This window comes from Elephas maximus, chromosome 22 (assembly GCF_024166365.1).
Source record: "Elephas maximus indicus isolate mEleMax1 chromosome 22, mEleMax1 primary haplotype, whole genome shotgun sequence".
In the NCBI taxonomy this organism is placed as follows: domain Eukaryota; kingdom Metazoa; phylum Chordata; class Mammalia; order Proboscidea; family Elephantidae; genus Elephas; species Elephas maximus.
Genome location: NC_064840.1, coordinates 30291921 through 30306904, shown reverse-complemented (window position 1 = coordinate 30306904; position 14984 = coordinate 30291921). Strand labels below are relative to the sequence as shown.

Here is a 14984-nt window from a genome sequence, read left to right as displayed (position 1 = left end):
CCGATGGACATTTCCGCTTTGACGCTATGACATGCACATCACAAAGGACCGTGTCTTACGGCCTCGAGTGACAGGTCCTTTGCTAGCTGTACCAGCAGGGTACCCTGGAAGCCTGTTAGCCTCATCCCCATGCTGAATCAGTATCGTATTTTAACCAGATCCCTGTGATATCAGAGTTTGAGAAGCGCTGCTCTAGGATGCTAGCTAGAGGTGCTCACTGGCTCACGTACCATGCGCTGTTTTTATCTCAACAGATACTACCACAGTGCCCTTCAAAAGCCCTCCCGCCCGCTGTCTGCAAACTCCTGTTCTGCACACCGTCCTTTGTATTGTCTAATGTTGCCATTTCTGCCCAGCTGATGATGCCCATTTTCCAAATGAGGAGACAGAGGCTGCCAAAGCGTCTACATAACCAGAAGCCAACAATTCTGCCCCAGCCTGGGCAGCCAACATTCCAGCTTCCTGCCCCACTAGTCTGGCTACCAGGAGGTGGCTCAGAATAGGAAGGCTGAAAGGTTACTGCTCACCTGGCAAAGCAAGGATTCCTGAGGGTGGGGTAGGCTCTGCCGGCTGGGCATCTGTGGGCATCCTGGTGAGGTTACCCTATGCCGGTTCATGTCCAGCCACCCAGAACAGGAGAACCAGGCTGGGGCACAGGGCAGGCCTGCCTCTGTCAGCCACAGGAGGTCACACCAGGGCTGTGGGGTGAGAGCAAGGATCAGATTGGGGTCATGCAGTGGAGGGAAAGGGCTCTGGAGCCAAGAAGCCAGTGCAGGTGAGGACCCAACCCAAGTGAGGACCGAGCTCTACTTCCCATCAGTTGCATGTGCTTAGCTCAGCTCCCTCCCCTGAAAACCCGAGCTCAACCCACTTCCTACAGAGAGCTGAGCTGCACTGAGAGACTGTACACAGATCAGCCAATAACAGCTGCCGTATGGGGACCTGCCTGGTGCAGCAGTTAAGCGCTTGGCTGCTAACTGAAAGGTCAGTGGTTCAAACCCACCAGCTTCTCCTCAGGAGATGTGGCAGCCTGCTTCTGGAAAGATTGTTGTTGTTGTTAGGTGCCGTCGAGTCGGTTCTGACTCATAGCGACCCTATGCACAACAGAGTCGGTTCTGACTCATAGCGACCCTATGCACAAGAGAACGAAACACTGCCCGGTCCTGCACCATCCTCACAATCGTTATGTTTGACCTCATTGTTGCAGCCACTCTGTCGATCCACCTCATTGAGGGTCTTCCTCTTTTTCGTTGACCCTGTACTTTGCCAAGCATGATACCCTTCTCCAGGGACTGATACCTCCTGACAACATGTCCAAAGTATGTAAGACGTATACTTTGGACTGAAACCTGTCCTCCATGGGTGACCCTGCTGGTATGTGAATACCGGTGGCACAGCTTCCAGCATCACAGCAACATGCAAGTCCCGGCAGTACAACAAACTGACAGACACATGGGGGCTGGAAAGATTACAACTTTGGAAACCCTATGGGGCAGCTCTACTTTGTCCCATAGCAGGAATGAGTGGGAATCAACTCCACAGCAATGGGCTGGTTTTTTGCTTCTTGGGTCGGCCTGTGCTGCTTCCCTCAATTCACCACATCCTCCCAGCAACAGGTCCTTCTATCCTGGATGGCTGGGCATGAACAGCACTCTTACATACCCACTTGACAGATGAGAAAATCGAGGCTCAGAGAGGTATAGGGCCCTGCCCTTGGTTGCACATTGACATATGGCCTTGGAACTCTAAGATCAGTATTCCTCACCTGAATTCTGCCTCAGACAACCTGTGTGACCCTGGGCAAGCTGCTTTACCTCTCTGAGGCCCAGCTTCATCAGGGAAATGGGGACACAACACAAAGAGACTGGAGAATACCGTATGCCTCTCCACTCCCAGGAGACCATACCGCCACCACCCAAACACCCAACCCAGGAAGACCCGTTAACCTGTCGGCATTTCTGAATGACGTGGGCAAGGCTGTGCAAAGCTAGCAGCACCCAGAGAGAGAAAGCCACTTGTTTGAGGCCTACTGAGAGGCAGTGGAGGGCAGAGCAGGAAGGCAAGAGACGGGATAGCTGACCTGAGTGTGGTACTGCCAGCAGCCAGCGTGGAGGTGAGGGTCAGGCTCAAGCTGGGAGGTGTCTGGGCAGGACTATCAGGATTGGGCTGGCCTGTGCTGACTAGTCCATCCCCTCCTCCTGTCTGTGATGCCTCTTTGAAGCAGGAGTCTACCCTGGGGATGTACCTGCCTCTAAGCCCAAAGCTCCTCCTCCCACTGGGCCCAGCTTGGACTGTGGCAGGCACCACCTCTCTGGGCAGCAGGTCACCTCTCTGCGAGTTCAGGCTGCTGTGGGCACGCAGTCTCCCTCCCAACAGCCCTGCTCGCTCCATCCTCAACCCTGCCCCGTCCTCTGTAAGTAACCCTCACCCATCTCTGCCACAAGATCCAGCTACCGTGAAACCTGACCTCGTCACCCCTGCCCCAAACCCTTCCAGGACCCCTCGGCCCTAGCGACATATCCCAGCTCCTCCTGCGGTTTGTCACAGCATCACCCAACAGAAATTTAATGCGGCCACACACGGGATGGCCAACGCTCCAGTAGTCACATGAAGAAAGTAAAAAGAAACAGGTGACAATAAATTTAATAGATTTTATTTACCCCAACATATGCCAAATATTATCATTTCGACGCGTAGCTAATATTAAAAAAAATTGAGATATTTTATATTTTTTAAATTTTTTGTACGAATTCATTGAAATCTGGAAATATCTGATACAACACATGCCAACTGGATGGGAAACTTTCATCGCAGATATTTGATCTGCATTTAGATTTCATAAAATTTACTGTTGAGAAAAAGTACTTTCATATATCCGGTTATTCCAAATAGACTTAACACATTTCTAAGAACAGAATCGAGTATCCGTTTTTAAATTTAAATTGATTTAAATGAAAAATTCAGTTCCTCAGCTGCACTACCCATATTTTGAGGTGGCTCGTGGTCCAGTATTGGACACGCAGGGTCATAAACTCCTTGTCTGGTCCCCACTACGCTCTCACGCCGCATTTCTAGAATTTTCCTCGATACCCGAGCAAAACCTTGGGGTACACCCTGCACTTCCCACCTCCAAGCTTTCACCCCTGCTATTCTATGCCCTCCCCCTCCCCGCCCCCTGCCCCGACAATCCCCACTCACTCCTCCAAGGTTCAACTCTGGGCCACCCGCTCTGCAAAGCCTTCTCTGATGGTCCCCAGGTGGGATAACACTCCAGTCCCTCTGATCACACTGTGTCTTAACTGGCCATCTCAGAGTTTCTCAGCCTCGGCACTACTGACATTGGGCCGAGTCATTTTTTGTGGTGGGGGGCTGTCCTGTGCATTGCAGGGTGTTGAGCAACAGCCCTGACCTCTCCCTACTGAATGTCAGAAGCATCCCCCTTCCCTTCAGTGACTAAGTGTCCGCTGGGGGCACAATCATCCCTGGTGGAGAACCCCTGGTCCATCTAGGTACCTGTCATCACTAGAGGACAGTGCATTCCAGGGGGACGGGGCAACACTAAGTCAATTCTGTTCTGTCCCCAGGGTGCCTGTCCAGTGCTTGGCACACAGAAGGCACCTAAGCCTGCTGCCTGAACAGAAGGGACTTATACAAGTAGGTTCTGCTCCACCGGGAACCACCGTGAGACTCACCCCCTCCAGGAAGCCCTCAGGGATGCCTTAGCCTGATCAGTGCTTCCCCCAGGCGCCCACAGCAGCCCCTGAACTGCCCCCAGGTACAGCCCCCTCTGACCAGAAACTGAGTCTTGTTCACTGCTGTACCCTCAATGCCTAGCCAGATAAGGCACTATATATCACTGTCTGTGGAACTGACTTGCAAAATAGGGATGACTTCTGTTGCAATGTCCCACGGGGGCAGTTCTGCCTGTTCTAGTTCAGGACTTTCTCATCCCAACAAAGGGGCTAATGACAGTCACAGTTCCATTTACGCACCAGGCCCTGGCTGAACATTCAAACTCCTGTTTCCTCTTCCTAGTGATCAAAAGAAACCATATATGGAAGAAGATATTTGCAATACACATATCAGACAAGATACTGGTATCCAGAATATATAAAGAGCTCTGAGAAATCCATAAGAAAAGGGCAGGGAACCCAACAAAAAATGGGCAAAAGTCTCAATCAGGTATTTCATAAGAGGTTATCAATATGCATATGAAAGGGTACTTGACTTCATTATCCATCAAGGAAACAAACACAAATTAAAAGCACAGGTGGAACCACATACGCCCACCAGAACAGCTCAAGAAAACACAAATACCAAGAGTTGGCAAGGATGCGATATAACCAGAACTTTCAAACTCTGCTGGTAGGAGGTAACCTGGCACAATCGCTTTTGAAAAGTCTTTGGAATAACTGAGACAGAAGCTGAATACACATCTTCTCCAGGACCCTGCAATTCTACTAAGTATACATCCATCAGAAAGGCATCCCACCATTCACCAAAAGACGCATATGGAGATGTTCCTAGCAGCACTATGCTTACCAGCCCCCAACTAGAAACTGTTCAAACTCCAGTTAATGACAGAATGGATCAACAAGTAAATACAAACAGATAGGTAGATAGACAGATATACTAGACAGCCAAGAGGAAGAACCAGCCAGAACTTCACACAACAACATGGATGAACTTCACAGTTATTATGCTGACTGAAAAAAGCAAACACAAAGGAGGACATACTACATGGTTCCATGTATGTAAAGTACAAAATCAACACCTGTGCATCGGTTTTTCGTACTGTGGTGGCCTGCATGTTGTTATGATGCTGGAAGCCACGCCACCCGTATGTCAAACACCAGCAGGATCAACCAAGGTGGACGGGTTTCAGCGAAGCTTCCACCTAAAAGGCTAGGAAGAAAGGCCTGGTGATCTGCTTTCAAAAATTAACTAATGGAAACCCTATAGATCACAACAGAACATTGTCTGACATAGTGCTAGAAGACGAACCTCCTAGGCTGGAAGGCACTCAAAAGACAGTGGCTGCAACAGCAGACTCAAGCTTATCAACGACTGCGAAGCCGGCAAAGGACTGGGCAATGTTTCATTCTGTTATACGCAAGGTTGCCATGAGTCAGCACCAACTCAATAGCAACCAACGATGACAACAAAGTACAAAATCAGGCAAAACTAACCTCTGGTGGGAGACATCAGGCTGGTGGTTACCCTTGAGGGGGGTGTGGCCAGAGGCGGCAAAAGGTGACTCTGGGAGGGGGTGCTGGGCACGTTCTTTTTGATTGGGGTACTGATCCCACGGGCATAGTCATCTCTGGAAAATTTATGGAGCTGTGTACACTTCCAATGCATGTACCTTTCTGAATACACGTTAGACTTCATTAAGAATAGTTTTAAAAACTCACACTCACAAAATATGAGTTTTTAAAACTATTTTTATTGAAATAAAATAAGTGGAATGGTGTTGCTGGCTGGGCACCCTCCCACTCACACACCTTTCCCACCTGCCCCAAGAGAACACAAGACCCCGTTCATTTATTCCATCGACATTCACTGGCAGGCACTCTCCCAAGGCCAGGCTCAGTGCCGGGCACTGGGAACATGACGGTGAATCGAGCCATGGTCTCCCATCATGCCACCCACACCCTAGTTCCTGGCACAGATACCCTCACACCCACACTCAACAAATGAGCAGCTGGTCCGGGACGGCTTTTGATCAGATGCCAATGAGGTGATGTCTGCTTGTCTTCCTCTTTCTGCCACCCCAAAGTGCAAGAATGTTTTCAGGCTTTTTCCTTATGCTGGGCCAAGCCTGGCCATCCTGCCCAGGTACCACGAGTTTCTTACTCTGTTACTGGTCTCTGTTGCCATCTCCCCTCCCTCCCACCCATGAGATGTTAGCGTCCCCTCAGGGTTTGCACCCAGGGTCTTTGATCCTCTCCCTGCAGGCTGATGACCCCCAGGTTTTCATCTCCAGCCCAAGTATCTCTGGGGTATCAACTGTGTAACGAAGTTGTCACTTTGATGATGAAAGTGTGCTTGACCCAAGACATGGTCTTTTTAATGGCCTCATATGCCTGCAAAAGCTAGACAATGAAAAAGGGAAAAGAAGAATTGGTGCATGTGAATGGTGTTGGTGACAAATATTGAATATACCATGAACTGCCAGAAGAATGAACAGGTCAGTCTTAGAAAAAACACAACCAGAATGCTCCTTAGAAACAAGAATGGTAAGACTCCGTCTTGCTTACTTTGGACACATCATCAGGAAAGATGAGCCACTAGGAAAGGACATCGTGGCTGGTAAAGCACAAGGCCAACAAAAAGGAGGGACTGACATAATAATGGACCCAAACATACCAATGATCTTCAAGATGGCGCAGGTCTAGGCAACAAAATTTCATTCTGTTATACGTCAGGTTGCCATGAGTCGGAGCTGACTCAATGGAACTCAACAACAACAAATCAATTGTGTACTCGTCACCTCTACCTGGGTGCCCAGTCGGCACTCTGGGCATTTTCTTCAACATACTCCACCCACAGTTAATGGCCATTAACCCCTTTTACAAGCAGGCCAAAACCTCAAAGGCAGCCTTGGCTCCGCCCCCATCCCAATCCAGCCTAGCAGCAAACCTTGTCGGCTTCATCTTCAAAACAGATCCAGAATCCGCCCACTTCTTACCACCGTGGTCTAAGCCATCCTCGTCTCTTCCTGGATAACTCCTAACTGGTCTCCCTGATTCTGCCCAACCTCCTCAGTCAATTTCCAATAAGCAGCCGAAGTGAACGTATGAAAACGCAAGCTGGGTCATGGCCCTCCTCTGTTCTAAACCCTCCCGTGGCTCCCACCTCACTCTGGGGAGCAGCCAAGTCCCATGAGACCCTGCACTGCCCTGCCCTTACCTGGTTGCCCTCCTCATCCCCGTCCCAACTCCCTCTCTTCTCCAACCACACCGGCACCCTCGCTATTCCTCAACCACATGAGCACACTCCCACAGGGCCTTGGCTCCAGCTGTCCCCACTGCCTGGATGCCCTTCCCCAGACACCCACTCGGCTCCCGCAACCTCCTGTCCTCGCTCATGTCTCCCTCTTTCAAAGAGACTCCCCGATCACCTGTTTAATACTCCCACCTGCCCCCACCAACTCTGTGTTCTATACCCCCTTACCTGAGCAAGTTTTCTTTTTTTCCCTAGCACTTACCATCTTTTAACACACCACAGAGTTGACTTATGACAGTCAGCATTTACGACCTGGAGTCCTTGAACATTTTATCCACTCAAGTAGAGCAAGGCACACAGCTGTTGTTAGTTGCTGTCAAGTTGTTCCCCGACTCAGGACGACCCTGTGCACAATAGAAAAAGTTGTCCAGTCCTGTACCCTCCCTATGATCGGTTGTGGACCAGGCTGTTGTGATTCATAGGGTTTTCACTGACTGATTTTCGGAAGATTGCCAGGCCTTTCTTCCTAGTCCATCTTAGTCTGGAAACTGCTGAAATCTGTTCATCATCAGAGCAACATGCAAACCTCCACTGACAGATGGGTGGTGGCTGCGCATAAGATGCATTGGCTGGGACTAGAACCCGAGTCCCCCACATGGAAGGCAAGAATTCTACCACTGAACCACCACTGCCCCCTGGTACACAGGCTTCACAGGATGGTAGAAAGAGAACAGGTTTTGCAGGAAGATGGACCTGATTTTGAATTCCCCAGCTATTGGCTGGGTGGCCTTAGGCAAGTCACTGAACCTCTCTGAGCCTCATTTCCTCATTTGTGAAATAAGAGACAGCAGCTACATACACATAAAGGCCCGGAGGCCATACTGGGGCAGAATAAATGCTCAATTAACAGCAGTTCCTTTCTCTACTTTCTCCCTCAGGGCAGAAATCCTGCCTTTCCCTTTCATTTCTGCTCCAACTTGCTGGGCACCGGAGTGGGCATCTGTTACTCTGCCTGCCCCGAACCCACCTCCCATCTTCTGGGTCACAGTCCTTGTGACTAGGAGGGGGCTGACCCCATACCAAGGGTCAGTGACTCAGGCCTGGCCAGTGAGATGACACAGATGTTCAGAGGTGGGCACAAGACCCCAGGTAGGCCAATATTAATCAAGCCCAGGATCTGCAAGAATACTGGGGAAATGATACTCTTTTAGTTGAGGTTGCTAACCTAGTAGCACGTGTGCCTGGAACTGTTACTGGAGGAACCAGGTCTAAGAATGAAGACACGATAGATGAAAGCATATTTGAAAGAGAAGGAAAGAGGTAGTAACCGAACATGTTGGAGCACCTGGATACAGCTGAACCTGCAAGCAATCTGCCTTGGACTTTCCATTTACCTGAGCTAATAAATTCCTCTTTTCTCCCACCTTAATTTATTTTGAATTAGGTTTCTACTACTCACAGTCTAACTGATAATAGGCACATAGCAAGCTTTTTGGTCTCTGCATACTTACTACTCAAAGTCTTCCCCCAGCCCACTAGCATGATTTTAAAAAGGTCTGTTTTGAGAACTAATAGTCTACATGAACCATGGCCCATCTACCCTGTGACAAGAACTAGATGGTGCTCAGCTACCACTACCAACTGTTCTGATCAGGGCCACAATACATGGACCCTGATGGAACTGGAGAAAAACATGGAACGGAACTTAAATCCTCCTTGCAAAAAAACCAGACGTACCGGACCAGTAATGAAGGACCCCCGAGGCTACTGCCCTGAGACACTCTTAAAATCCTGAACTGACACTAACCCCTGAGGTCACCTTGCTAACTAATAGACTGGCTCATAAAATAATGAATAACGCGCTTAAGTACTGTGCTCCTTTAAAAAATCACCTATATGAGACCAGTCAACAATTACTTTAAAACAAAGATGAGACTGTAAGGAGGCAGGGAAACTAGATTAATGGAAACAGAACAACCAGAATGGAAATAATGAAAATATTCACGCATTGTGAAGAATGTAACCAATGTCACTGAACAACATGTGTAGAAATTGCTGAATGGGAACCTCAATTGCTGTGTAAACCTTCACTGAAAATGCAATATTATTTAAAAAACAAAAATCTGTTTTGACAAAAAACAAACAAATCCTGCTGTCGAATCAATTCCAACTCACAGCGACTCTATAGGACAGGGTAGAACTGCCCCATAGGGTTTCCAAGGAGCAGCTGGTGGATTCGAACAGCCAACCTTTTGGTTAGCAGCAAAGCTCTTAACCGCTATTGCACCAGCGCTCCAAACCTTAAGCAAAATTTATTTGCAAAGCTGTCTTGAAAACTCAGGGTGATGTTTGGGGCCAGCTGACCACTCTTGCTTATGCCCTAGGGTCTGGATTTGAGTCTCCCCATAGGAGGCCGGCTCTGGAATATCTTCATGGAAAGGTTGTCCCAATGTTTCTTGCCTAGAAAGTCTTTGGCTAACTTTCCTCTTGCTCCTTACCCACCACTATTGTTTAGGGCTCTTCTGCTTGCTTCCTTATCATGGAGGTTTTGCCATGGCTGACAGCCAAAGGGTGAAAAGACTTGACCAAGCACACAGTCAGCAAGTAATAAATCCTTGCTGGATGCCATGTTCCCAGACGGGGTGACCTAGACCTTTTTTTGTTCTTGGTTTATCCCAGAAGCATTTAGATTTCATCCTGAGGATATTTGGGGTATATTATTGGGGCCAGGGGTGGGATTTAAGAGCGTGATTTGCTGGTCCTAGTTCTGAGGAAGCATATACCTGGGGATACAATGCCAAGGGCACTAACCTGTCCTTCTACCTCCCTCCTGTACAAACACAGCCCAGCTCGGGGTGGGGAGACCCTCCTCCTTCTCGTGTGTGCCTCCAAGCGCGTAGAAGAGGAAGAATTTCCAAGGTTTCCAGTGCACTTAAAAAATCACAGCGAGAAACCCCGAGGGAGGAGAGCATCTCCTCAAGGTCCATCACCAGATTCGCTGCCAGGTTCGAAGTGGGTGAGCACCCCTTTCCTAAAGGGAAATAGCTCAGGACTCTGGGAGGGCCTGGGAACCTGTTCGAAAGTCTTTCGAAATCTTATTTCATATGCACATTTGCCTAGGTATCTCCGGGAACAAGGGCAGAGAAGTGCTTTAAACTGAGCCTCAGTTTTCTCATCTGTAAAATGAGTGAAGAACAAGATCATCATTGGTGCTATGAATTACTGGGCGTCTCTAGGCATCAGGCAATGATGGGTTCAAACACAGCAATGACTGTGAAGATGGCGCAAGACTGGGTAGTGTTTCGTTCTGTTGTACAAAGGGTCACTATGAGTTGGAACTAGCTCGATGGCACCAAACAGCAACAATATGCATCAGGTGGAGTCCCTGGAGGTGCCAACAGTTAACGTGTTCAGCCGCTAACCTAAAGGTTGACAGCTCAAGTCCACCCAGAGGATCTTCAGAAGAAAGGCCTGGCAAGCTATTTCCAAAAAATAAGTCACTGAAAACCCTATGGAGCACAGTTCTACTCTGACACATACGGGGTCGCCGTGACTTGGGGCTGACTTGATGGAAACTAGTAATCGGTATGCATCAGGAGGCCCAAACCAAAAAACCACTGCTGTCGAGTCGATTCCGACTCATAGCAACCCTGTAGGAGAGCAGAACTGCCCCATGGAGTTTCCAAGCAGCGCCTGGTGGATTTGAACTACTGACCTTTATGGTTAGCAGCCATAGCACTTAACCACTACGCCACCAGGGTTTCCCATCAAGAGACACATAACCATTATCTGTAAACCTCACAGCAACCCATGAGATTGTCACTATTATGGTCCCCATTTTACAGGCAAGGCAACTGAGGCCCAGAGAGAAGTGTCTGGAGCAAGACAGCTGGTGTTGCAGCTCAAGGGTGTCTAACTCAAAAGCCCCTATCCTCCCACACCAGGCCTCCTCTCGCTGCCTGCCTCACCACTCATCTTGAGGTTTCAGTGACATTACACACAAAAAGATGAGAGCGCTCCTCAAGGCGCCTGTTTGCTCAGGACCCAGCAAGTCATTGATATTTCTGAAAGGAATGGCTAGAGTGAGATGCCAGTCCCTCAGGTCCTCATTACCCCCTTTGCCTGGGCTCTCCCTGTGCCCAGTACTAAGTGGAGAAGGTCCCAGAAAGCAGAGTTGGGACAAAGGAAACAGTGAAAAAACGCCTCCTTTCAATGAAGGAGCAGGCAGCTGAGCATTCTCACCTTTAAATGTGGGCTCCCAGCCACAGGTCAACCTGTCCCAGCACTTCCTGTGATGAGCCCACCCCTACAGGGACCTTGCCACCCACAGGCTGACCAGACCAAAAGGAGCTGAGAGGAGGATCCGGCCTTTCCCACTCACTCTTGGAGGGACTTCATGCCACTGGCTGTTCCGGATCGTGAAAAAAGATGTGCCGTAACTCCCCACCTTGTGTGTCTTGGGGTCAACCAGGGATCCAACAGGAGGACACGCCCCATGACCTTCAGGGTTCAAGGCCAAGTTCAAGCCCTCCCCGCCAGGCCCCAGGCCCCATCCATCACTCATCTTCCATTATTCACCTCCCATTACTCACCTACGGAAGCCCTCACCCATATTTAATGGTGAGGTAAGAATAAAAAAAAAAGAAAAAATCTTTTTTTTTTTTTTTCCTGGGTTCAAATCCTAGCTCCTCCGCTTGCCGAGACGAGTGGCCCAACACCTCTGTGCCCCATTTTCTTCATCCATAAAAGGAGGCTAACAAAAGCAGCTCCCAGGATGAGGTGAGGGGTCTGTACCTAGCAAACCTTCAGCAGTGTACCTGGCACACACTAGGGCATCAGTAAACACTGTCTATGATTCCTTAGAAGCGTGGATGGTGAGACTTCGCCTTGGTAACTTCGGACACATCAGCAGGAAAAGACCCATTGCTAGAAAAAAAACATCATGTTTGGTAAAGCAGACGGTCAGCAAAAGGAGGAAGCCTCACTGAGATGGATTGACCCGACAACCACAACAATGGGCTCGAACATATCAAAGATCATGGAGATGATGTAGGACCGGGCAACGTATCATTCTCTTACACATTAAGGTTGCCTGCCATGAGTCGGAGCGGACTTGACAGCAACCGAAAAGATGATTATTATGTTCACGCCAAATGCCTTCTCCTACCTGTGCTGTTACTGAGACTATCCCTTTTTCCTGTAACACTTCCTTTCCCTTTTGGACTCCTTTTTATAATAATTACGGTAATAGCAATAGTAATAATTGCAGGCACCAACTGCTGAGGGCCTGTTATGTCCAAGACCATGCACAGGTTTGCCACGGACCATTTCCTTCCCAGCGCGACCTCCTGGGGCAATGGCGCTGTCATTATGAACTTTCCCTCCTTGTCTATCTTCTCCCCTAAAAACGGCAGCCCCCCAGGGGCAGGGATAGGGTCTGTCTCATTCACTGCTGGATCTGGTGCCCAGCACAGAGCCTGGCACACAGCAAGTGCTCAATAGATACTTGCGGCATAAAAGAAACCCAACCAGATTCTCACAAAAACCCACCGATGCAAGTGATGCTGTTGTTGCTAGTCGCTGTTGTGTCGGCTCCGACTCACGGCGACCTTATGTACAACAGAACGAAACGTCCTGGGCCGGTCTTGCACCATCTTCGTAATCTTTAATATGCCTGAGCCCATTTGTTGTGGCTATTGTGCCGATCCATCTCATTGAGAGTTTCTCTCGTTTTTGCTGACCCTTTACTATCGTGGAAACCCTGCTGGCATAGTGGTTAAGTGCTATGGCTGCTAACCAAAGGGTCGGCAGTTCGAATCCGCCAAGCGCTCCTTGGAAACTCCATGGGGCCGTTCTACTCTGTCCTATAGGGTCGCTATGAGTCGGAATCGACTTGATGGCACTGGATTTTTTTTTTTTTTTTTTTTACCATCGTATCGTTTTTTAAATGAAGATGAGAAAGGTACAAAAATAATGACCACAGGCCATACAGAACTAAATTTTAAAGCCTCGATCTGAACCTGGGGCTGCCAGACTCCAAGCCCATGCTCTTATTAACTAGGGAAACCCCATACCCCAAAGGGGCTGCACACTGTCAGGCAGCCTCCTCTGACCTCAGCTGCCGACGGCTGGCCTTCTTGGAACACCTTGAGGCTATTTCTTGGCACTGAGGTACCTTCTTTGCGCCAGTGAAGCCCCAAGTCAAATCTGAAGGCCTCCTGCCATCCCCCAGCAAAGAGCTCACCTGTCACCTGTTCTCCAAGTAACTGGACAATCCAGCATGAAATAAGAGCTTGATTTGGGGGATAAACGGGTCGTGTGATCACGGAGGTCAGAGAAGGGGCCGTGGCTGATGGGGTGGGGAAGGTTTGGTGGGTGGATGGGTGAGGATCAGGGAAGAAACTGATCTGAGTCTGAAAGGGTGGGCAGTGTGTTAACAGGTGCAGAGGTTTGGGGAAACATCCCAGGTAGAGGGAACAGATTTAGCAAAGGCCCAGAAGTATGAAAACCAAAAAAAACCCATTGTCCTCAAGCTAATTTTGACTCATGGTGACCCTACGTGTTACAGAGCAGAATTGCCCCATACGGTTTTCTTTGGCTGTAATCTTTACAGAAGCATATCACAAGGCCTTTCTCCAGTGGTGCCACCAGGTGGGTTCGAACTGCCAACCTTTAAGTTAGCAGCCGAGTGCTTAATGGTTTGCGCCACCCAGGGGCCTTAGAGGTGTGAAAGTGCACTGGAAATTAGGGGAATGGCAAATCGTAACAGTAATAACAACCACCACAACAGTAATAACAGCAGCCAGTGCGTACATAGTATTAACTCTGCACCCAGGAACCATTCTAAACACTCCACACGTTTTAGCTTATTTAATCCTCCCAACTAGTCTACGAGGACAGTGCTGTTATTATCGCATTTTACACATGAGGAAACTGAGACACAGACAAGTGAAGTCACTCGGCTGAGAACTCACAGCAGGTACGTGGTGGAGCGAGGTCTTGAATCTATGTTGTCTGCTTTTAAAGTCTATGTTCTTAACCTCTATTACAGTGGTTTTTTTTTTAAATAATTTTTATTGTGCTTCAAGTGAAAGTTTACAAATCAAGTCAGTCTCTCACGCAAAAACTTATATACACCTTGCTACTCCCCCAATGAGACAGCCCGCTCTCTTCCTCCACTCTCTCTTTTCGTGTCCATTTCGTCAGCTTCTCACCCCCTCCACCCTCTCATCTCCCCTCCAGGCAGGAGATGCCAACATAGTCTCAAGTGTCCACCTGATCCAAGAAGCTCACTCCTCACCAGCATCCCTCTCCAACCCACTGTCCAGTTCAATCTATGTCTGAAGAGTTGGCTTCGGGAATGGTTCCTGTCCTGGGCCAACAGAAGGTCTGGGGGCCATGACCACCAGGGTCCTTCTAGTCTCAGTCAGACCATTAAGTCTGGTCTTTTTATGACAATTTGGGGTCTGCATCCCACTGCTCTCCTGCTTCCTCAGGGGTTCTCTGTTGTGTTCCCTGTCAGGGCAGTCATTGGTTGTAGCCAGGCACCATCTAGTTCTTCTGGTCTCAGGATGATGTAGTCTCTGGTTCATGTGGCCCTTTCTGTCTCTTGGGCTCCTAATTACCTTGTGTCCTTGGTGTTCTTCATTCTCCCTTGATCCAGGTGGGTTGAGACCAGTTGATGCATCTTAGATGGCTGCTTGCTAGCGTTTAAGACCCCAGACGCCACTCTTCGAAATGGGATGTAGAATGTTTTCTTAATAGATTTTATTATGCTAATTGACTTAGATGTTCCCTGAAACCATGGTCCCCAAACTCCTGCCCCTGCTATACTGGCCTTCAAAGCATTCAGTTTATTCAGGAAACTTCTTTGCTTTTGGTTTAGTCCAGTTGTGCTGACCTCTCCTGTATTGTGTGCTGCCTTTCCCTTCACCCAAAGTAGTTCTTATCTACTATTTAGTGAATACTCCTCTCCCACCCTCCCTCCCTCCTCCCTCTCGTAACCACAAAAGAATGTTTTCTTCTCAGTTTAAACT

At 48.8% G+C, this 14984-nt stretch overlaps 1 protein-coding gene across 5 annotated transcripts in view; it reads right to left on the bottom strand.

Moving 5' to 3' along the window:
- TPST2 (tyrosylprotein sulfotransferase 2) overlaps positions 1–14984 on the bottom strand; it is a 78276-nt gene that overhangs the window by 46722 nt on the left and 16570 nt on the right. Inside the window, exon 1 of one of the 5 annotated variants that reach the window (XM_049865537.1) lies at positions 528–544. The exons of the other annotated variants lie outside the window; for them this stretch is intronic. The gene's annotated coding sequence lies outside the window, so the exon portion shown is untranslated. Of the gene's footprint in view, positions 1–527; positions 545–14984 lie in introns of those variants that run through there. 5 annotated transcript variants of the gene reach the window in all.